Here is a 24,311-nt window from a genome sequence, read left to right on the forward strand (position 1 = left end):
CGGAGATCTCGTTCATGCTGATACTTGTGTTGTTGGCATTGTGGTCACATAGGGCACATTAGACCTTATTGATTTCAATGTATGAGGCATTGACAATGATGTATGCGAGATGCAAAAACAATTTTGATGCATGCTAGAGATGTGGCTCAATATGCCTATGATGGTAATGTCATGTTTACCTCTGACATTTCTCTTGTTTATATGTTTTGCACGAGCTACATTTCTTTTCATTGGTTTCTAGATGTGGGTAGTTTCATGTTTACCTCTAGCATTTTGCTTGTTTATTTGTTTGGCACGAGTTACATTTCTTTTCATTGGTTGCTAGATGAGGGTGTAGTTTTCCACGTCAAACCATGTAGTGAGTGGTTTAGCACTTTTTCTAATGGGAGTTTTGTCAAGTGAACTTGGCCGATGTGGACAATGCAAGAGTAGGAGATGTAAGTATGTCATTGCTAGTGGTGCATCATATACACTTTGACATGTGTGTTACATGCCTCAAATGAGATAGTTTTGACCTTAGTGAGAGAGTTAGCAGATTGTGGGTGCCATATATTGCTTAGAGATTAGCCTTTCCAAACACATTTCATATCACTAGTGATTACGAAGGGAGCCTAGAGTGGCTTGGTCTACCCTATGCATGTATTTAAGATAGAGGATGTTGCTAGCATGTGATGAGAAAGAGAGAGACATGTCTCATTTGTGAGTGAGCTTTAGTATGCTTAGGAGATAGAGCAGTTAATTGTGCAGGACATGCAAATAGACTCTATAGAGGTAGAGGTAGAGCAACAATGCTCTAGTGAGACACAAGAGGTGTCATCGGATTCTGTGCAGATAGAGCTTGCATTTTAGAGGCATGTGCCAAGGTAGGAAGCTCTTTGTTGAGCATGCAAAAGCTCTAGGTTATTTTCAAGGAATGCAAAGCCATGGCTTCTATACAAATGCAATCATTTATACTTGTATTTTGAAGGTATCTGGCATAATGCAAGAATTAGACATGGATAGAAAAATCCATGGTGAGATTTGTAGGTAGGGATGATTGGGAAACAAAGTTGTGCTTGGCAAAGTTTTGGTCAGCATGGTCTCTTGGACTATGTTGATTGTAGGATATGCAGAATCAAGGTAGGCCTAGAAATCTTTGAATTGATTTCATTGAGTGTGGACCTAGGGTCTCTCTTCAAATGTGAGGCATCATGTAAGAAATTGAAGTGGTCAAAAATTCTCATGCTAAAATCCATCCAGGATGTCATCTCTTGGAATGCATTTGTTGCATGGTATTCCCCATGTGAGAAAGACTAAGAAGCACTGGGATTTTTTCACCGAGTGTGGAGACAAAGCACATCTCCAAATGCAATGGCCTATGCTTGCATTCTAAAGGCATGTGGCATACTGCAAGAACTTGATGTGGGCAAGTTAATTCATGATGAGATTTGTAGTCAATGGCTATTAAAAACAATGCCGTGCTTGGCTAAATACAACAATACTCAGCTTCAAGTTTATGGAAAGCACAAAATGGGCTACCCATTTTTGATATATTGCCAGTTTTTTGCCAATAACATAAATTTATAATGGATTGGATAGCTTCCAAATCACTATATTTAATGAAAAATAAAATGATCATAACGTGTGATCATTGCAAGGGACTTGATAGTAACCCTCCCCCCCCAAAACCAAAAAAAAAAGGTGAAAGATGCTACATCAAAACACCAAATAAGGTGAGAGTGCTCACGAGGACCTGCCATATGTGTGTGTGTGTGTGTGTGAGAGAGAGAGAGAGAGAGCGATGGTGTTTGTAGTTAAAAAGTACTAGGTATAAACTAGTGATTTCGATAATGGCTACACTCATGTGATGGTAATTGTCATGGAGCATACAATGACTTCATACAAAATGTTATGAAATACAAAGTTTTTAGTTAACAATAGGGATATTGTAGTAATCTAACAACTCACATTGTATCTTGGTAGTTTTAGTAGTGCCTACAATTAACAACAACTTGAAGTACTTGCTGTTGTTGCTTTGATTCCTTAGAAGATACAATGCTAAAACTAATCGACATCATTAACGCAAAAACAAAAGGCATTTTGAGATTAAGATAAGTGTATATGAGCGAGAGAGTGTGTGTGTGTGTGTGTGTGTGTGTGAGAGAGAGAGAGAGAGAGAGAGAGAGAGAGAGAGAGAGAGAGAGAGAGAGAGAGAAGTCCAAGGTTTGCAAGTTACAAAGCAATTGCAAATAATGCAAGGCTACATCCCATTCTACTTTATTCTTCATATAATTCATGAAGCTTATGATGTTTTAAGTAGTTACTCTTGCAACGACCAACTTTAAAGAAATCATAAAAGAGAGCCACGGATCGGATTTCCTCTATCAAACAAAACAAGAGCAATCAATAGTTCACATTAGCTAGTATGAAAATGGTTGCTAAGTGGTTATGAAAAGGCCAAGGCCAATAACCTTTTGTACCTTTTAGCTCCTCAAGGCACAACCTGTGCTTGAGGCTCATTGTAAATTCATTTTTTAATTAATTTATCTCCACTCATAATTTTGAGATAAAAAAGATGCTCTTTATCCACTATCTTGGTACTTTGATGGGAGAAGTCTGAGTGGTTTTGAGCTTAATAATTCACGATACGCTTTTGATAGATTTTCATGTGAGAAAAGAAGTCCTTTGTCCATTGCTTCTTCCTATAGTCCTCAACATTATGAGCTACTACTACAAGGGAAAGATTGCATACCTAGCTAGGTACAACGGAATGCCATCCCTATATTTGATGTCGTCGTAATCAAAGACATGGGAATTGTTGTGAGAGTGAGCTGCTACTACTATTATATGAGGGGAAGGATTGCATACCTAGTTAGGGGTGGTTGCGGGCACAAGGGACTGCTGGCCCTACCCTTGAGGTTATAATATGGGCGTTATTGTGGAAATGTTGCTCACTTTCGACTAATGATCGATGGGTTGCTGGTTTACAGCTGACCGTGCCTGCATGTGCGCAAGATGGCTGATCCATTGGGTGGAGATTCCTAGCTTGATCATCGGTCATTTGCTTGCATGTGCCGTGTGTGTGTGTGTGTGTGTGTGTGTGTGTGACACACACATGCACATGCCATACATTATTACCCAAAAGGCTCATACGTTTGTTCTCTCTCTCTCTCTCTCACACACACACACACACACACACACACACACACACACACACACACACACACACACACACACACACACACACACACAATCACAAAAGCAATAATTGTTGCATCGACATTTGGTCGAGCTGTTTGAATTGTGTCACTATGTCATGTATAAAATCCCATGGCACCTGCTCATTTATCACTCGCTTTCATTTATTATTGCAATATTATTGATTCCTGTTACTTTAGGCACTATATGGGCCAAGCTTGGTGCAATCAAAGAAGGTCAACCACCACTCTTAATGTATTTATTTGTTCCACCAAATACACACTAGTTAAATACACACTCGTTGTGCTTGCATTATCACTTGGTGCTTGACTATGCATGGTTTTCTATTGGTTTTGGTAGAGGTTGGACACTGTTTTCTGTATGGTTTCTATGGTAGAACTATGTTGAGCTATACGTTGCATATGCATTGATCATGGTTATGATTGTGTAGTGGTCGAGGTGATCTTCCACTTTGGCATATTTGACGCATTTAAGGTTGAGATTTTGCTCAGTTCACAAGGGAGACTCTGTAAAACTTTTCCCAAGACTTCTCACCATATTTTTTATTCTATTTCCATACACTTTTCATGCATATGTGGATTTTGGTTTCTTGACATCCATCTAGCAGATATGTGTAATGTTTTAGAGTCTACAAAGATAACTCGTGAGAGACGGAGATCTCGTTCATGCTGATACTTGTGTTGTTGGCATTGTGGTCACATAGGGCACATTAGGCCTTATTGATTTCAATGTATGAGGCATTGACAATGATGTATGCGAGATGCAAAAACAATTTTGATGCATGCTAGAGATGTGGCTCAATATGCCTATGATGGTAATGTCATGTTTACCTCTGACATTTATCTTGTTTATATGTTTTGCACGAGCTACATTTCTTTTCATTGGTTTCTAGATGTGGGTAGTTTCATGTTTACCTCTAGCATTTTGCTTGTTTATTTGTTTGGCACGAGTTACATTTCTTTTCATTGGTTGCTAGATGAGGGTGTAGTTTTCCACGTCAAACCATGTAGTGAGTGGTTTAGCACTTTTTCTAATGGGAGTTTTGTCAAGTGAACTTGGCCGATGTGGACAATGCAAGAGTAGGAGATGTAAGTATGTCATTGCTAGTGGTGCATCATATACACTTTGACATGTGTGTTACATGCCTCAAATGAGATAGTTTTGACCTTAGTGAGAGAGTTAGCAGATTGTGGGTGCCATATATTGCTTAGAGATTAGCCTTTCCAAACACATTTCATATCACTAGTGATTACGAAGGGAGCCTAGAGTGGCTTGGTCTACCCTATGCATGTATTTAAGATAGAGGATGTTGCTAGCATGTGATGAGAAAGAGAGAGACATGTCTCATTTGTGAGTGAGCTTTAGTATGCTTAGGAGATAGAGCAGTTAATTGTGCAGGACATGCAAATAGACTCTATAGAGGTAGAGGTAGAGCAACAATGCTCTAGTGAGACACACGAGGTGTCATCGGATTCTGTGCAGATAGAGCTTGCATTTTAGAGGCATGTGCCAAGGTAGGAAGCTCTTTGTTGAGCATGCAAAAGCTCTAGGTTATTTTCAAGGAATGCAAAGCCATGGCTTCTATACAAATGCAATCATTTATACTTGTATTTTGAAGGTATCTGGCATAATGCAAGAATTAGACATGGATAGAAAAATCCATGGTGAGATTTGTAGGTAGGGATGATTGGGAAACAAAGTTGTGCTTGGCAAAGTTTTGGTCAGCATGGTCTCTTGGACTATGTTGATTGTAGGATATGCAGAATCAAGGTAGGCCTAGAAATCTTTGAATTGATTTCATTGAGTGTGGACCTAGGGTCTCTCTTCAAATGTGAGGCATCATGTAAGAAATTGAAGTGGTCAAAAATTCTCATGCTAAAATCCATCCAGGATGTCATCTCTTGGAATGCATTTGTTGCATGGTATTCCCCATGTGAGAAAGACTAAGAAGCACTGGGATTTTTTCACCGAGTGTGGAGACAAAGCACATCTCCAAATGCAATGGCCTATGCTTGCATTCTAAAGGCATGTGGCATACTGCAAGAATTTGATGTGGGCAAGTTAATTCATGATGAGATTTGTAGTCAATAGCTATTAAAAACAATGCCGTGCTTGGCTAAATACAACAATACTCAGCTTCAAGTTTATGGAAAGCACAAAATGGGCTACCCATTTTTGATATATTGCCAGTTTTTTGCCAATAACATAAATTTATAATGGATTGGATAGCTTCCAAATCACTATATTTAATGAAAAATAAAATGATCATAACGTGTGATCATTGCAAGGGACTTGATAGTAACCCTCCCCCCCCAAAACCAAAAAAAAAAGGTGAAAGATGCTACATCAAAACACCAAATAAGGTGAGAGTGCTCACGAGGACCTGCCATATGTGTGTGTGTGTGTGTGTGTGTGTGAGAGAGAGAGAGAGAGAGCGATGGTGTTTGTAGTTAAAAAGTACTAGGTATAAACTAGTGATTTCGATAATGGCTACACTCATGTGATGGTAATTGTCATGGAGCATACAATGACTTCATACAAAATGTTATGAAATACAAAGTTTTTAGTTAACAATAGGGATATTGTAGTAATCTAACAACTCACATTGTATCTTGGTAGTTTTAGTAGTGCCTACAATTAACAACAACTTGAAGTACTTGCTGTTGTTGCTTTGATTCCTTAGAAGATACAATGCTAAAACTAATCGACATCATTAACGCAAAAACAAAAGGCATTTTGAGATTAAGATAAGTGTATATGAGCGAGAGAGTGTGTGTGTGTGTGTGTGTGTGTGAGAGAGAGAGAGAGAGAGAGAGAGAGAGAGAGAGAGAGAGAGAGAGAGAGAGAGAGAGAGAAGTCCAAGGTTTGCAAGTTACAAAGCAATTGCAAATAATGCAAGGCTACATCCCATTCTACTTTATTCTTCATATAATTCATGAAGCTTATGATGTTTTAAGTAGTTACTCTTGCAACGACCAACTTTAAAGAAATCATAAAAGAGAGCCACGGATCGGATTTCCTCTATCAAACAAAACAAGAGCAATCAATAGTTCACATTAGCTAGTATGAAAATGGTTGCTAAGTGGTTATGAAAAGGCCAAGGCCAATAACCTTTTGTACCTTTTAGCTCCTCAAGGCACAACCTGTGCTTGAGGCTCATTGTAAATTCATTTTTTAATTAATTTATCTCCACTCATAATTTTGAGATAAAAAAGATGCTCTTTATCCACTATCTTGGTACTTTGATGGGAGAAGTCTGAGTGGTTTTGAGCTTAATAATTCACGATACGCTTTTGATAGATTTTCATGTGAGAAAAGAAGTCCTTTGTCCATTGCTTCTTCCTATAGTCCTCAACATTATGAGCTACTACTACAAGGGAAAGATTGCATACCTAGCTAGGTACAACGGAATGCCATCCCTATATTTAATGTCGTCGTAATCAAAGACATGGGAATTGTTGTGAGAGTGAGCTACTACTACTATTATATGAGGGGAAGGATTGCATACCTAGTTAGGGGTGGCTGGGGGCACAAGGGACTGCTGGCCCTACCCTTGAGGTTATAATATGGGCGTTATTGTGGAAATGTTGCTCACTTTTGACTAACGATCGATGGGTTGCTGGTTTACAGCTGACTGTGCATGCTTGTGCGCAAGATGGCTGATCCATTGGGTGGAGATTCCTAGCTTGATCATCGGTCATTTGCTTGCATGTGCCGTGTGTGTGTGTGTGACACACATGCACATGCCATACATTATTACCCAAAAGGCTCATACGTTTGTTCTCTCTCTCTCTCTCTCTCTCTCTCTCTCACACACACACACACACACACACACACACACACACACACACACACACACACAATCACAAAAGCAATAATTGTTTCATTGACATTTGGTTGAGCTGTTTGAATTGTGTCACTATGTCATGTATAAAATCCCATGGCACCTGCTCATTTATCACTCGCTTTCATTTATTATTGCAATATTATTGATTCCTGTTACTTTAGGCACTATATGGGCCAAGCTTGGTGCAATCAAAGAAGGTCAACCACCACTCTTAATGTATTTATTTGTTCCACCAAATACACACTAGTTAAATACACACTCGTTGTGCTTGCATTATCACTTGGTGCTTGACTATGCATGGTTTTCTATTGGTTTTGGTAGAGGTTGGACACTGTTTTCTGTATGGTTTCTATGGTAGAACTATGTTGAGCTATATGTTGCATATGCATTGATCATGGCTATGATTGTGTAGTGGTCGAGGTGATCTTCCACTTTGGCATATTTGACGCATTTAAGGTTGAGATTTTGCTCAGTTCACAAGGGAGACTCTGTAAAACTTTTCCCAAGACTTCTCACCATATTTTTTATTCTATTTCCATACACTTTTCATGCATATGTGGATTTTGGTTTCTTGATATCCATCTAGCAGATATGTGTAATGTTTCAGAGTCTACAAAGATAACTCGTGAGAGACGGAGATCTCGTTCATGCTGATACTTGTGTTGTTGGCATTGTCGTCACATAGGGCACATTAGGCCTTATTGATTTCAATGTATGAGGCATTGACAATGATGTATGCGAGATGCAAAAACAATTTTGATGCATGCTAGAGATGTGGCTCAATATGCCTATGATGGTAATGTCATGTTTACCTCTGACATTTCTCTTGTTTATATGTTTTGCACGAGCTACATTTCTTTTTATTGGTTTCTAGATGTGGGTAGTTTCATGTTTACCTCTAGCATTTTGCTTGCTTATTTGTTTGGCACGAGTTACATTTCTTTTCATTGGTTGCTAGATGAGGGTGTAGTTTTCCACGTCAAACCATGTAGTGAGTGGTTTAGCACTTTTTCTAATGGGAGTTTTGTCAAGTGAACTTGGCCGATGTGGACAATGCAAGAGTAGGAGATGTAAGTATGTCATTGCTAGTGGTGCATCATATACACTTTGACATGTGTGTTACATGCCTCAAATGAGATAGTTTTGACCTTAGTGAGAGAGTTAGCAGATTGTGGGTGCCATATATTGCTTAGAGATTAGCCTTTCCAAACACATTTCATATCACTAGTGATTACGAAGGGAGCCTAGAGAGGCTTGGTCTACCCTATGCATGTATTTAAGATAGAGGATGTTGCTAGCATGTGATGAGAAAGAGAGAGACATGTCTCATTTGTGAGTGAGCTTTAGTATGCTTAGGAGATAGAGCAGTTAATTGTGCAGGACATGCAAATAGACTCTATAGAGGTAGAGGTAGAGCAACAATGCTCTAGTGAGACACAAGAGGTGTCATCGGATTCTGTGCAGATAGAGCTTGCATTTTAGAGGCATGTGCCAAGGTAGGAAGCTCTTTGTTGAGCATGCAAAAGCTCTAGGTTATTTTCAAGGAATGCAAAGCCATGGCTTCTATACAAATGCAATCATTTATACTTGTATTTTGAAGGTATCTGGCATAATGCAAGAATTAGACATGGATAGAAAAATCCATGGTGAGATTTGTAGGTAGGGATGATTGGGAAACAAAGTTGTGCTTGGCAAAGTTTTGGTCAGCATGGTCTCTTGGACTATGTTGATTGTAGGATATGCAGAATCAAGGTAGGCCTAGAAATCTTTGAATTGATTTCATTGAGTGTGGAACTAGGGTCTCTCTTCAAATGTGAGGCATCATGTAAGAAATTGAAGTGGTCAAAAATTCTCATGCTAAAATCCATCCAGGATGTCATCTCTTGGAATGCATTTGTTGCATGGTATTCCCCATGTGAGAAAGACTAAGAAGCACTGGGATTTTTTCACCGAGTGTGGAGACAAAGCACATCTCCAAATGCAATGGCCTATGCTTGCATTCTAAAGGCATGTGGCATACTGCAAGAACTTGATGTGGGCAAGTAAATTCATGATGAGATTTGTAGTCAATGGCTATTAAAAAACAATGCCGTGCTTGGCTAAATACAACAATACTCAGCTTCAAGTTTATGGAAAGCACAAAATGGGCTACCCATTTTTGATATATTGCCAGTTTTTTGCCAATAACATAAATTTATAATGGATTGGATAGCTTCCAAATCACTATATTTAATGAAAAATAAAATGATCATAACGTGTGATCATTGCAAGGGACTTGATAGTAACCCTCCCCCCCCAAAACCAAAAAAAAAAGGTGAAAGATGCTACATCAAAACACCAAATAAGGTGAGAGTGCTCACGAGGACCTGCCATATGTGTGTGTGTGTGTGTGAGAGAGAGAGAGAGAGAGAGAGAGCGATGGTGTTTGTAGTTAAAAAGTACTAGGTATAAACTACTGATTTCGATAATGGCTACACTCATGTGATGGTAATTGTCATGGAGCATACAATGACTTCATACAAAATGTTATGAAATACAAAGTTTTTAGTTAACAATAGGGATATTGTAGTAATCTAACCACTCACATTGTATCTTGGTAGTTTTAGTAGTGCCTACAATTAACAACAACTTGAAGTACTTGCTGTTGTTGCTTTGATTCCTTAGAAGATACAATGCTAAAACTAATCGACATCATTAACGCAAAAACAAAAGGCATTTTGAGATTAAGATAAGTGTATATGAGCGAGAGTGTGTGTGTGTGTGTGTGTGTGTGTGTGTGTGTGTGTGTGTGAGAGAGAGAGAGAGAGAGAGAGAGAGAGAGAGAGAGAGAGAGAGAGAGAGAGAGAGAAGTCCAAGGTTTGCAAGTTACAAAGCAATTGCAAATAATGCAAGGCTACATCCCATTCTACTTTATTCTTCATATAATTCATGAAGCTTATGATGTTTTAAGTAGTTACTCTTGCAACGACCAACTTTAAAGAAATCATAAAAGAGAGCCACGGATCGGATTTCCTCTATCAAACAAAACAAGAGCAATCAATAGTTCACATTAGCTAGTATGAAAATGGTTGCTAAGTGGTTATGAAAAGGCCAAGGCCAATAACCTTTTGTACCTTTTAGCTCCTCAAGGCACAACCTGTGCTTGAGGCTCATTGTAAATTCAGTTTTTAATTAATTTATCTCCACTCATAATTTTGAGATAAAAAAGATGCTCTTTATCCACTATCTTGGTACTTTGATGGGAGAAGTCTGAGTGGTTTTGAGCTTAATAATTCACGATACGCTTTTGATAGATTTTCATGTGAGAAAAGAAGTCCTTTGTCCATTGCTTCTTCCTATAGTCCTCAACATTATGAGCTACTACTACAAGGGAAAGATTGCATACCTAGCTAGGTACAACGGAATGCCATCCCTATATTTAATGTCGTCGTAATCAAAGACATGGGAATTTTTGTGAGAGTGAGCTAGTACTACTATTATATGAGGGGAAGGATTGCATACCTAGTTAGGGGTGGCTGGGGGCACAAGGGACTGCTGGCCCTACCCTTGAGGTTATAATATGGGCGTTATTGTGGAAATGTTGCTCACTTTTGACTAACGATCGATGGGTTGCTGGTTTACAGCTGACTGTGCATGCTTGTGCGCAAGATGGCTGATCCATTGGGTGGAGATTCCTAGCTTGATCATCGGTCATTTGCTTGCATGTGCCGTGTGTGTGTGTGTGTGTGTGTGTGTGTGTGTGTGTGTGTGTGTGTGAGTGACACACATGCACATGCCATACATTATTACCCAAAAGGTTCATACGTTTGTTCTCTCTCTCTCTCTCTCTCTCTCTCTCACACACACACACACACACACACACACACACACACACAATCACACAAGCAATAATTGTTGCATCGACATTTGGTTGAGCTGTTTGAACTGTGTCACTATGTCATGTATAAAATCCCATGGCACCCGGTCATTTATCACTTGCTTTCATTTATTATTGCAATATTATTGATTCCTGTTACTTTAGGCACTATATGGGCCAAGCTTGGTGCAATCAAAGAAGGTCAACCACCACTCTTAATGTATTTATTTGTTCCACCAAATACACACTAGTTAAATACACACAAAAGTTTGCAATTCATGTACATAAAATGTGCACATAACATACACACACAAGAAGTTTTATGACATCTTTGCAACATTCATGAATTGCTCCCAAATCCTCAAGAGAGAATGCATACCTAGATTATAGGTATGGAGTCTCTATTGAGCTATTTTATTGCATATTCTAACATCATGAGCTACTTCTAAATCCTCAAGAGAGTCTGCACACCTAGCGAAGTGCAGTTGTGATCGTCTCAAAATTGCATACTTACCTAGCTAAGTGCACTTGGGTCCTAGGTATAGCCGATGGTCGACCCCATGGATCAATGGGTCTAAGTCACCTAACCCCCAATCTCACCCTCCCACCTGGGTGGTTAACAATCGCTCTCTTGCGATAGTTTATGAACTTAAAATGTGGGAATAGGAATTATGGAAGACTCAAAATCTTGGTCTGATAATTGTGATGGTATTAGAACTTCATCATGTGTATTCATGTCAAGAAATCGACTAACTATCCCCATATATATTGTAGCAAGTGGCAGCAAGTCAAGTGGCAACAATTGCAATAGTGATTCCAACGATGAAGACATCGATGCATATGAAAGACCCATAGAAAGGCATATTCACAAGGAGCTTCTAACAATTAAAGACTTTATCAAAATGACAACGTTTCCATATTACGATAAGAGCATGGCCCAAGGATTTCCCTCCCTTGTAAGGAGAAATCAGCAGGAAATCAACTAACTATTAAGATTTATGCATCGGACACGGCTCTAAGAGACACATAGGTTCATGTGTGTCTGATGCATTATGGGTTGCTTGCCTTCACTTTTCAGGGCATTGAATTCAATCACTTACAATCCTTTGTTGCGGACCTTGCAACCGATGTGAAAATGGACCTAGTCACTATGGATCTTTATAATGCATCTAATGCTTTGGCATGCCTAATTGACCCTCAAATAAAGGCTTCCAACTTGCATTTCAAAATGTTACAAAGACCCCAAGGTACCTCAATTAGGGTGCAAAGTAAATACATCTAATGCTTTGGCACACCTAATTGACCCTCAAATTAAGGCTCATAAAGCCTTCCAACTTGCATTTCAAAATGTCACAAAGACCTCAAGGTACCTCAATTTTGCTTGCACCTCGATGACTCTATTTTCTTTACGATTATGGACAAGACTGCTAAAAAAAATTATGGAGACATATTCTCATCCTGGGATGGAAAGAGTGCATGGAATAAGATTTTTCTTATGTAAAAACTCAAGCATTTGAATATGAAAAAGGGCAGTAGCATTAGTTCACTCTTAAATGAATTCAAAAGCTTTTCAATGCAACTTACATCTAAAGGACTTAATTTTGATAATGAAATAAAAGCTATTTTCTTGCTATGTTTTGCCTTCATTGTGGGACACGTTTAACACTACCATTAGTAACTCTGCCCCTAAGGGTAAGTTTACTTTCAATGATTTTACTAGTGCTTTGTTCCACAAAAGAGATTAGACGTTAATCTCTTGACACTAGTGGGCATGGTGATGCATATACGGCTAATGATAATTGTTCCAGGCGGAGAGATCAAGATTGTGGTTATGGTTGGTCATAAGATCACAAGGATGCTCGTAGAAAGCATCGTGGATGTGACCTACAAAATATAGAATGCTATCATTGCCACAAGAAAGACCATTTGAAGGAATACTACCACATTATTCAACGCAAAAAGGGTAAATCCATGGTCTATTATGACACTCCTAAGAGTAGTGTGAAGAGTGAAGAGCTCAATGTAGTTGAGTCTCCACCAACTGAGGTTGTTCTTGACATGTCATAGCCACCAGATGTCTTGATATTCACTATTAACCTTAGTCTAGATTCATTATTGGATCTTGATGAGTGTTGTGTGCAAAACTAGATCATTGACTTAGGTGCATGTTAGCACACAATTAACATTGGGAGCCTATACACTTAGTCTATGATGTGTAAATTTTCACTTTTTTGATCATTCTAGACATCCATAGCCTTAAGCCGTTGTAATTACTTCAATTTTGAAATTATTTTGTAACTATTATGTGTTTATGAGCCAGACAGAGTGGGGCTATATACTTCCAAATTGTATCGAGGAAATCCTAGGCTACTGTGAGTTGGAATCTTTTCTCATTTTTGAACCCAAAACCTTTGGCTAACGTTTGAAATTCATTTTTTTGTAAAATCTAAAGGAGACTTTTTTGGTTAATAAGTGTACGACTGACTTACAGAGCACGATGTACTCTCTTGATTCCTTCTCAAGCTCATAACTCCATCGTGCAGTGTCCGTTTGAAGTGTCGTCTGCTTCATTGCATTTGTAGGTGAAAGCCCTTCGCAACATTGTTCTTTTCTTGTAGTGAAGTGTGTTTTTGATGTTTTCACCTACTCCTTAATCTTCTCATAATTCTTGATTTACTTAAAAAAATTGTATTTTATGCATTGGAGGGATATAGGGGCATCATTGCTAAGCTTAGGGGGTATTCAGGTTGAAAACAATCATGTCAAATCTTCCATGTAGATAATAAGCGTGATTTTGGCAAGTGGTCAAAAGGGGTATTGGAAGAATCAAGCATGTGTCTTTTGATGTTGTCAACCCATCCTATAAGTTTCGTCTCACTTAGATCTTGTTTGCTTGGTGAACTGATGAGATTTGTTTGTGGTGTTGTAGATAGCTTTTGCTGCATGACATATAGTAGAGTGTAGATTTGTGTAATACAAGGATTGAGTGTGTTTTTTGAGAGATTGACAACCTATGGTAGCCTCCATGCACTAGTTGAGTCGACTATGTCCCGCGATATAACATTTATGTTCGTTGTTCTCATCGTCACTACAATAAGATAGCAAGGCTTGGCCTTTAGAGAGGTGATCTAAACTAGGGAAAAAAACCTCAGTGCTTAGTGCGATTGTCCAAAAACTTCCTCTAGGTTTGCCTAGAGTACAAAAAACAAACTTTTAGAAACTACACGGTTGAGGTGTGTCTACTTCAAATGTGTAGAGGTGTCTTCGGAGTAGTCCTACTTGTCGAGGACCTTAAGGCTTAGATTGGGTCATTTTTCAATGGTTGATAGCTTGGACTATGTCAGAGTCTAAGGATTGATGCTTCAAGCAAAAATTATGGAAAAACTAGTGTTGATGGACACTATCCACTATCTTTTGGTTGATGTGATTAGGAGTAGGGTAAGTAGGAACCGAAGAAGGTTTCCAATCCATCTCACTCTTTGAATTGACATCAATGAAGTTGCTTGTGCTAAAAATTTCAAAGGTTTTAGTTATGGGACTCATAAGCAGAGTTCAAAGCGTCAAAAATAGAATTTTTGGTCATCATTGATGTTGGAAAAGCTATAGCAACCGGCGGGTAAGTCAAAAATCAACTTTCAAGAAAATTTTCAAAGTTCGGCCAAAATTCAGCTTATTATCTCCCCAGTGATAGATGCATGCAAAAGTGAGTTTAATTGGCTAGAGGTGTTTGCATCAGCTTGTATAAGACCTGAATACCAAACTCCCAAAAAGGTGCAGATATTATGCCATGTACATAATAAGAGTTTTTTTTTTCTCAGGCTTGAAACTGAACCTTCTTCACAAAAACATCTTGTTTGGATGATATGTTAACACTTTTGTGAAGGCACAAGTGATAATAACTCTATTTGGGTACCAAATTGGACTAAAATAGTCCTCTTTTTGAATAGACAGACAACTGAAGGTAAAAACACTTGAAACTAAATAAAACTTGATTAAGACTTTTGATAGGTCTTTAAACACCTTGTTGCAACTGTGGGAGGTGAAAGATTGGAAAAAAGGGAAAACAATCACCACTTAAAAATAAGTGACTTGTTAGGATAAAAAATCTTTGAAACCAAACTGCAGACACATAATTTGTCTTAGTAACCTCAAAACTGAACCAAACTTCATGTAACTTGGTTTGTGGTTCATGCAAAATTTTTGAACTTTTTTTGGCTTGCATGCATCTATCACCTCATTTTGATCCTAGAGATAATAAGCGTGCTTACTATGTCCTACCTTAAAAATTGAACTTTTTAAGTTTTTTCAAAGGGGATTGGGTCTAGGGTAGTAATAGAGTGCGTGGAAGAAGTTTCAACTAATTTGGACATCATTTGACTTGCATGACCACTAAAATTTCCAGATACAAAAACTATTGGGGATTGAGACCAAATTGACAAAAAATTAAAATAACCTCATTTAGGGCTTATTGGAGACATACTTGACCAGTGTGGACAAGAAAAAGTGTAAAATTGTCATTTTTTGGCCTAGTAGATAATAAGCATGCTTATTATCTCCTACTAGCCAGAGATGTCCAATTTGACATTTTTTGGTCCCAATATGGTAGACACCTTAAGCAACTAATCTAGCAAGTTGGTTTGAAGTAATTTGGACATTGTTTGCTAGTTGAAGTTGAGTTTACTAGAATTGAAGGTTGTAGATTGACATTGTGGCTATTTTGACAGGACTCAAGAAAAATTTGCATGAAGAGTTTTTGTACACCAAGTAATTAGAACAACTTATATACTCTTGATTTCATAGGGAGATCGCAAATAGCTTGGAAAATTGCCAAGTTAAAGTTACGATGCCTGAAACGGGTTGGTATTGGTATTGAAGGCCATGCATCAAGTCTTTATGTACCTAAGGTCATACCGTTTTGTCGTGAATCAATGCTATAATAGAGAGAATGAGAGTAGAGTATCTATAGAAGAAAGCGTAAACCAAGGGTAGCCTTTAAAAACTACACTGGAAGAAGTGACAAACACTTGTGCCTCACCGTGCTTTGCCAGTGTCCGTCGGCCAGTGTCCGACCACCCACATTTATCTCCTTATTTTTTATACATACAAAGAATGAGGAGTTCTCACTCACTTTCACAATGTGCTCATACAGTGAGATTTGAGAGCTCCACCCCACATACCTGTGTCGTGCTCTCTTATTCTCTCTCTCTCTCTCTCTCTCTCTCTCTCTCTCTCTCTCTCTCTCCATCTTCGCTGCACACACACATGCCTACGATCCGTTCCTTTACCATTGGTATCAGAGCTTTGGATTCGCGATAGATGGAGTGCTACAGAGAAGTGAGCTTTCGGCTATGGTGATCTTGTTTTCGGTGGAAGCTTGAGATTGGTGAGCAACCACCACATCTGTGCTCATGGAAGCTTGATGGACATTTCCAAGCTTGAGAGGATGGTATATTGCAAGCGTGTATGTTTTTTGCAGCCATGCAGGAAAAATGCATATTTTCATTTTCGCAAGTCATTTTTCGGACTCCAAAACAATGTTTTTTTGCATAACTTTTGCATATGGAATGCGATTTATGCAAGGTTAGGGTGTGACTTGGCGTTTTGGCACGCTCCAAACACAATGGTGATGTCCATTTGGACTAATTTTGACCTCTAAATTTTTTGCAACAACAACTATTTATTATGTGTCGAGGACTCCACACATGGTTTGCTCTCATATGTGAGAGTGGTATTGGCTGCAAGTTTGCTCACAGGTGGGTGGATACAATGTATGATTTGTGTGGTCAAATGCTCAGAGAGACTCATGTGATTGCAGTTTGAGCTCGACATGTTTTTTGGCAGTCACATGTAGAGCAGGTATTTGTGTACTAGATTTGCAGGTGTTTGCAATGATGTATGCAAAGAGTGGAGATTGGTGCATGCATTTGGAGTGCGATTTGATGCACATTGGTTGCTCATGGTTTTGAGCGTGCAGTCACTTTGGTTACTGGTTTTATAGCCATTTTGTTGATGAAACTTTGGTGACATTTTCCCAGCAGTTTTATGCATATCGTTGGTGCGATCGAGATTACGATTGCTTGTAGTACTCAGGATTTGCATGCAGTGTTTTTCCTTTTGGGTGGTGCATTGTGGGCGTGTTTCACTCTGCATTTTTGGTCTTGAGCTGTGAGTGCTCGACCATTTGGAGCTTCCAGTTTTGACTGCTAGCTACAAGTTGAGTCTAGGTGTTGTCATTTCTTCTGCAATGTTTTGGCTTGCATACTGATTTCGACACAACAGGTGTCTTGAGCTTTTGCTTTGTGTATGCTTTTGTGGAATAGTGGCTGGAGTTTAGTCGCCATTTGTGATTGAGCTCTCACATTTCCAGGTTTACAGACAGGTTTGAGGGTCATTTGTGAGCTGAATTTTTCAGCCATCATTTACTCTTTGTAGGTGCCTATGTATGGCTCAATTGTAAGCTAATTTGCGGCACAATTGTGACCTGTTTCTTTAGCTATTTGAGAGCTGAATTTGGGGCTGTTTTGGGACTAATTTGTAGCCATACTTTTCATGCATACACGAGCTTGTGTTACTCTACAAGTACAATTCTTGTTACTCTTGATAGTGATTGTGTTTTGACTCCCACTTTTACACTGGTTGTGTATGCTATGGTTTTCTGGCACATTGTTAATTCATTGACATATTTTGGCAGCAGTTTTTCACTCACATATGTATGTCATTTGTGGCGCCATTGAGTGATACTCCGACTAGAACGGTTTGGCTCTGTGTATGACTTTGAGGTGATTCCAGACAAGTACATTCCCGGATTGGCCATTTGGGCATTTGTTGTTGACTCCATTGCGATTTATCGTTGAGTTTTTGCTCCAGTTACAGTGGAGACTCTGCCCAAAATTTTGCCAGATATGTATGCCTATTGTAGAGGCTAGTGAGCTTGATCGTTTGCTCACGTTCTTTGCTTGAGACAATGGTTTGCTCTCGAGTAGGAGAGTCGTGTGATCTCGAGCATTGTTTACCATAGTTTTGGCATGGATATGGAGACACTTCAGGTTAGAGGTGGTTCTCGGTCATGATCGCGAATGACATGTTGGAACTATGACCACGATGGCATATTAGGTGTTGTTGCTTCAGGCGTATGAGGAAGCAGAAGAGGCAGCGGAAGAGGCATATGCATGGTGCTACTATGAGGACATATGCTACACAACCTTTAGTGGGAGAATGCTAGGTAAAGGCGGTGTGCCTCACCGTGCTTTGCTTGTGTCCGTCGGCCAGTGTTCGACCGCCCACATTTATCTTCTTATTCTTTATACATACAAAGAATAAGGAGCTCTCACTCATTCTCACACTGTGCTCATACAATGAGATTTGGGAGCTCCACCCCACATCCCTGTGTCGTGCTCTCTCTCTCTCTCTCTCTCTCTCTCTCTCTCTCTCTCTCTCTCTCTCTCTCTCTCTCTCTCTCGCTCTCGCACTCTCTCCATCTTCATTGCACACACGCATGCCTACGATCCATTCCTTCATAGGTTTGAGATGTTGTTCTTTTCAACTCAATCAGGGACTGGAACCTCTCTCAGATTCAAGCACATTCTGACCTTCTATAAGTCTAACAAGGATGGGGCTCAGATTTACTTGGATCCTAATGAGGAGTATGTAGTAAGGGTAGATGACCATACAATTGATTTTGGAGAGGAGGTTAGGGTCAGACCATTTAGCAAGCTTTAAGAAGTTTCTGGGAGCTAATCATATAAAAAACTTCCATACTCTATTTGAGGGGTTTGGGATGACCTTAGAGGAAAAAGCTTTAACTTGGTTCCAGACCATACCTCCTGGATCTATTACTGATCTACTGACATTAGCTATTAGATTTGTTGCTGCTTGTTCAAGAACGGGAATCAAACACATCACTATAGCACAAATCTACATCTTTAAACAAAAACAAGGAGAAACAACAAGAGATTGTGTGAGTCGGATGAGGCAATACATTGACATATATTTGGAGTTGGAGATTCCAACTGAGGAGAGACTTGTCTCATTGTTCCTAAAAGAGTTAACCAAAGATTTGCATGCCATTCTGTATAGTAAGAAACATACGACTTAGGAAGCTTACAACCTGGATGAGATTGACTTGGGGGATAACTTCGAAATCTTCAATGAAGAAAGCATCGTTAAGGATACTCAGAGTGAACATACCACATGAATGGTACTAGCATAGGTAGGACCAACTGCGGAAACTCTTGTGAATGCTATGGAAAACATGCTTAAATGCATGAATGATATGATGAATAAAATGAGAAGGATGCTGATGCAAGGGCCGTGATAGGGTCCACCCCAAGGGCAACCTATGGGATAACCCAGACCATCAAAATGGTGTGCCATTGAAGGAATGGACAAACCATGAAACAAATGAGTGCTATTACAAGCCTAACGGAAATGTTCAGTACGTACCAATGAGACAACAAGGACAACCAATGTATAGGTATCCGCGCCTAACATGGGACCAATCCAAAAACCCCCTATGGTTATGGAAAGACCACAACCTGTGTTAGGTCAGTAACCACCACTACTAGGAAACAATGTTCTACCGATCAAGTACATGCTGCCTGAAGGGCAAGTGGAGGAGTAGGCTCTAGTACTAGTCACACCATATAATAAAGCAATTTTGGTAATTGTGGGAATAGAGGACGAGTGGTACACTCAGTCAACCTCTGCCACAATTGTACAAGTTTATTAGGCATCTCCTAGTGTAGCACCGATTTACTTTATTGCAAACCAGGGAGCTAGGACACCCATGATGAAGCCAATGCTTGAGCCAAGACCATAGAATTTCCATAATTGTGGGTCAGATGACCATCAAAAAAATGATTGTCCACATCCAGATAAGAATGATAGATCAATCAAGGCTTATTGCATGCAGTGTGATCGAAAGGGTGTACATGTTCCAGAAGACTGTCCTATAAATCCAGGTAATAAAGGGAAGACAACCATAAACGTAGTTCAAGTCATGCCAAGTAGCTCCTTAAGAGGGTGAACCTACTATTCTGATTCGGGTAGCTACTAGGGTGCATGCCCAAGAAACAATACAGAACAGTGCAAGCGGGTCAGATACACCTAGCAAGCCTTTGAAAGATTCCAAAAAAGAGTGACGCAAACAATATGATCTTAGAAGACATAAATAAAAAAGAGAAATCAAAGAGAAATTTCATAAAAGAGTTGAGGTCAATGCCTTGAAAACAAAATGGGAAAACTATTCAATACCTGACATGGAAGTAGCAAAGCTCAAGCCTTATAGAAACTTAGTGCAAATCATGCAATCTATGTTGGAGAAACAAAAGTTGGAATTAAAAATCATAAAAAAACTAGGAGAAACTGAGACCAAACCAGAAACCAGAAACTGAGACAAAGGATGTTAAGGACCCAAGGGAATCTTTAGCAAGAATTGACATACCTTAAATGATAGTTCCAGATAGTGAGGAAGGGCTAGATGGAATCCCCTTAGTTGAGGAAGATTTGTCAAACAATCTGTGGGGAACGAGTTAGAGAAGTGAATGACGGCTCCAATCGAGAAAGTCTGGTTAGATCAACCACCCTTGGAATTGGGATGAACAATATTTGTATGGAGATTGGGGATCAGATCAGTCAAACTTATCAAAATCTCAAACACTTCAAACATTACCCTCATACTTGGGAGAAAACAAGGAAAAACCATTGGTTTGTAATACAGAAAAAATAGAATAAACCAAAGCAAATTTCGGATGTGGAGAATTTGAAATCAATAATGTCGGCTCCTACCCAGTGTACCATCACATTGGTTGAGCTGCTCAAGATAAGACCACATCTATGGAGGGATGTGCAAAAAACATGGAAAAGATAGGCTTAACGGAATAACCAAGGAAGATCTTAAAGAATTGTGAGGGAAGAATCACGCGCAAAGATGATCAAATCCATGCCCATGAACAAAGTTGGATATTAGTGTGAAGGAAACGAAGGAAACACGACCTTTTCAGTACAATACAATGATGTAACGAGGACGATGGCTATTCTAGACGGCAAGGCAGGTATTGCCATATTAATGGAAGTAGTCTGGGAAGCCTGGGGAAAGCCAACAATTAGGCAAACACGAATGAAACTACAATTGGTAGATGGACATATTGAGAAACCCATGGGTTGACAGGAAAAATGTGATAGTAAGCTCTTGTTGAATTGACTATGAACACACTTCTACCATTGTAGATTTTGAAAAAAAAACTAAACTATGAAATCATTTTGGAAAGACCTTTTATGAGACAATTACAGCCGATTCAAGATTGAAGAAACAACTATCTTTACTTGAAACAAGTTGGATCAATTAGACGGGAAAATTTTAAAAGATAATTCCTACAAGGATGTTTTGAGGACACTAATCTAAGAATTGGATTCGGAACCTCAGAGGAAACTAAAATTCCATCATGGATACGCAAAGACAGGCCAATTTGGATGTGTTGAGCTTCTAAGAGTGGTAGTTTACAAAGAAAGGATTGTGTTTTGACAGGGAGGTAAATGATGTAGAATACATACGAGAACCCTTTCCAAAATATTTATTCAAAAAATTTGAGTGGACTCAGTTTTTTTGGCCACTATGGATGTATGTGTTAACAAATCACACCCACCCGATTTTGTGATGAGGAGGGACATGACTATGGTATCAACTTAACCCATAAAAGTATTAGCATGAATATTGATCGATAGGCAAACACAAGGAGGAGAATGGGATACCAATGGGAAAACACCAAATAAAGCAGTTCTAAACCCTTAACCTTAATAGGGAGCATGGTCATAGCATACCACGGTAATAAAAGGAAAACCCCCGCTATGAAAGGTTCTCAACCACATGTCATCCATCACTCCAAAGGTACAATATGCCAGTTTCACAGCATGGGGACATTAGTATTAGCCATGCTAATCAATCAATTAAAGTAATACAAACACAACAAGAAATGAAAAAAATCTTCACAAGATATTTATAGAGAAACCCTACCTCCGTCATTGAGTCATGAGCTAGTTGGCATGCCAAGAGGAGGCATCATTATGGATGTCAGCAGAGAGAGGGGGGGATAGGGAGTGGAATGTACTGTGCGAGGCTTGTCATCTCCATCATTGTGTCATCATGTCTACTCTAGTCTCCATCATTGTGTCATCATGTCTACTCTAGTCTCCATCATCATCAATTCCATGACTTTTGCCATCAAATCGACTGTCGTGTTTACTTTGGCTATCATGTCTACCATCACCACTACTTGTGTGTTGTTCCTTGCCTCATGCTCAAGCTCCTTTTCGAGATCTTTGATTCTCCCTTTGTCATCAAGGATAGAAATCCAAGGAAAGGTTTGAGTATGAATGGTCACTTTTGTGTTTCTATGTTGGTGCACAAACTTTTGATGAAGTACCCAAGAAGCTCAAAATTTTGAATATGAATGGTCCTTTTGTGTTTCTATGTTGGTGCACAAACTTTTGACGAAGTACTCAAAAAGCTCAATAGGTTGTTGCAGTGTCAGACAGACTACTCTATGTTGGAGGTTGAGCTTCACAACAGGTTGTCGCATGGACCACTCTTTGAAAATTGTTGCACTAGTTCACCATTGCTTTTGTGTTGTTCCTCGCTTCATGCTCAATCTCCTCATGTAGATATTTACTTCGCTTCTCCCTCTATCATCAGGGTTAGAAAGCAAAGAAGAATAAAAAATTCTTGTTTGAATTTCACTAGGAACACCACTATTAGCTTTGGAACATTGAGAACCAACTTTCCTTCTCTCATACGAGATCTTGTATGTTGTATCAATTTCTTCTTGCCCCATCAAAAAGATCATAAGGATATGACCTTCTAGCTAAATGTACTTGTATAACAATAATACGTGCAGCATCTAGATAGTCACTCTCCTTTGCACGTCCCTAGGAGTATAATTAGCTTTGGGATCCAACCTCTTCTTTCTCTCATAGATGATCTAGCTCCCATGTCGATCATGTCTACCGCAATCTGCATCATCATCTCTTCTACAAATTCTGCCCTCATGTTGAGTCTAGTGTTCAATTCTACTATAGCCTATCACGACTACCATCACCACTACTCCTATGTTCTCCCTCTTCTTTCAACTTAGCCTCATGTTCAAGGTCCTTTTGCAAATCTTTGATTCTCCCTTTGTCATTAGGGACAGAAAGCCCATGTTTTTGTTTATCTTTAGTCTTGCTTTTAGGGGACGATGATAGATTTCGAGCGCAGGTGCCTAGGTGGCACTAGAAAGCACCCTTCAAAGTTTTTTATCAAAGGGATCGGAGGATATTCAGTTGTGCCACATCGCACTAGCGCTCGAAATTTATCCGGATGGCTCGAGAACATCACCATAACTCTTTGTCTTAAGATACGAGGCTTTCAGCAAATGTTTCCAGCTTCTCACTCACAACAACAGACAATGATGCGTGCTCAGAAAGTCGATGATGACCTTAGTATAGGTTGTGAAATAAATTGTGCTCTTGAGCCACATGTCACTGGAAGTGGTTGGTTGATGCATGCTGCACTATCAGACTGACCCTGAGGCCAATCTACCTGACATATGCAGGAGGGGATGAAGCAGATGCAACTAGTGATTTTTGTAGGCACCACCACACAGTCATGAAGGCGTCTATATGCCCGTCTATTGACTCTTCTTGGTCACTTGCTGGCCACAAGTTCTCATCACCTCATAGCAACTGTTTCATGAGGCTTTGTCCCTCATTGGCCTTACTCTCTTTCTTGCCTCGTCCAACCTAGCACCACGGTTTGCACATGGGCTAGGGTAAAGGCCGCGATAAAAGGATGGGCCCCATAAGCAAGACAATTCTTAAATACAAAGGAGGGTAGAACCCAAACAATGTTGTTGTACTGCGCGAATGGCGTGCGCGTTGTGGATTGGTCGAGACTCGCGAGAGCATGTCCTCTTTTTGGAGCATGTCAGTCTTCGTCTACTGGGCCCTCTTTTTTTACATGGCGAAATAGAAATCGTCATCGCAATTCCTCTTTGCTGCACCTCTTCCAGTGCCATCGTTTGTTGCAAATTATTGGTATTCTTAGCATTGATCTACACTTTTCAGCACTCAAAATCTTGAAGTATAGCCCTAGATTGATGCAGTGCGCACATGAAGCATGATCGTTCATTTTCTAATCCAAGAAGTGGTAAGACCCACCATTTTTTTTTGGGCATTATTCGAGTTGTTTTTCGATGCGAGCGGACGATTCCTCAAGCCTTCAAAGGAATCGGTCGTTTCAAACGCCCACGTTCACAGTGGTAGGAGGTTCTCCTACAGGCTGCAAAACGGCTCTGCAAACAAACCTGTACACGCCAACGTCAGCAAGCTTGCAAGCGACCGACTGTTCATGTGCGTAACGTTCAGGCAAAGGGAACA

Source organism: Adiantum capillus-veneris, chromosome 5, assembly GCF_014529385.1.
Source record: "Adiantum capillus-veneris isolate H3 chromosome 5, ASM1452938v2, whole genome shotgun sequence".
NCBI lineage: Eukaryota > Viridiplantae > Streptophyta > Polypodiopsida > Polypodiales > Pteridaceae > Adiantum > Adiantum capillus-veneris.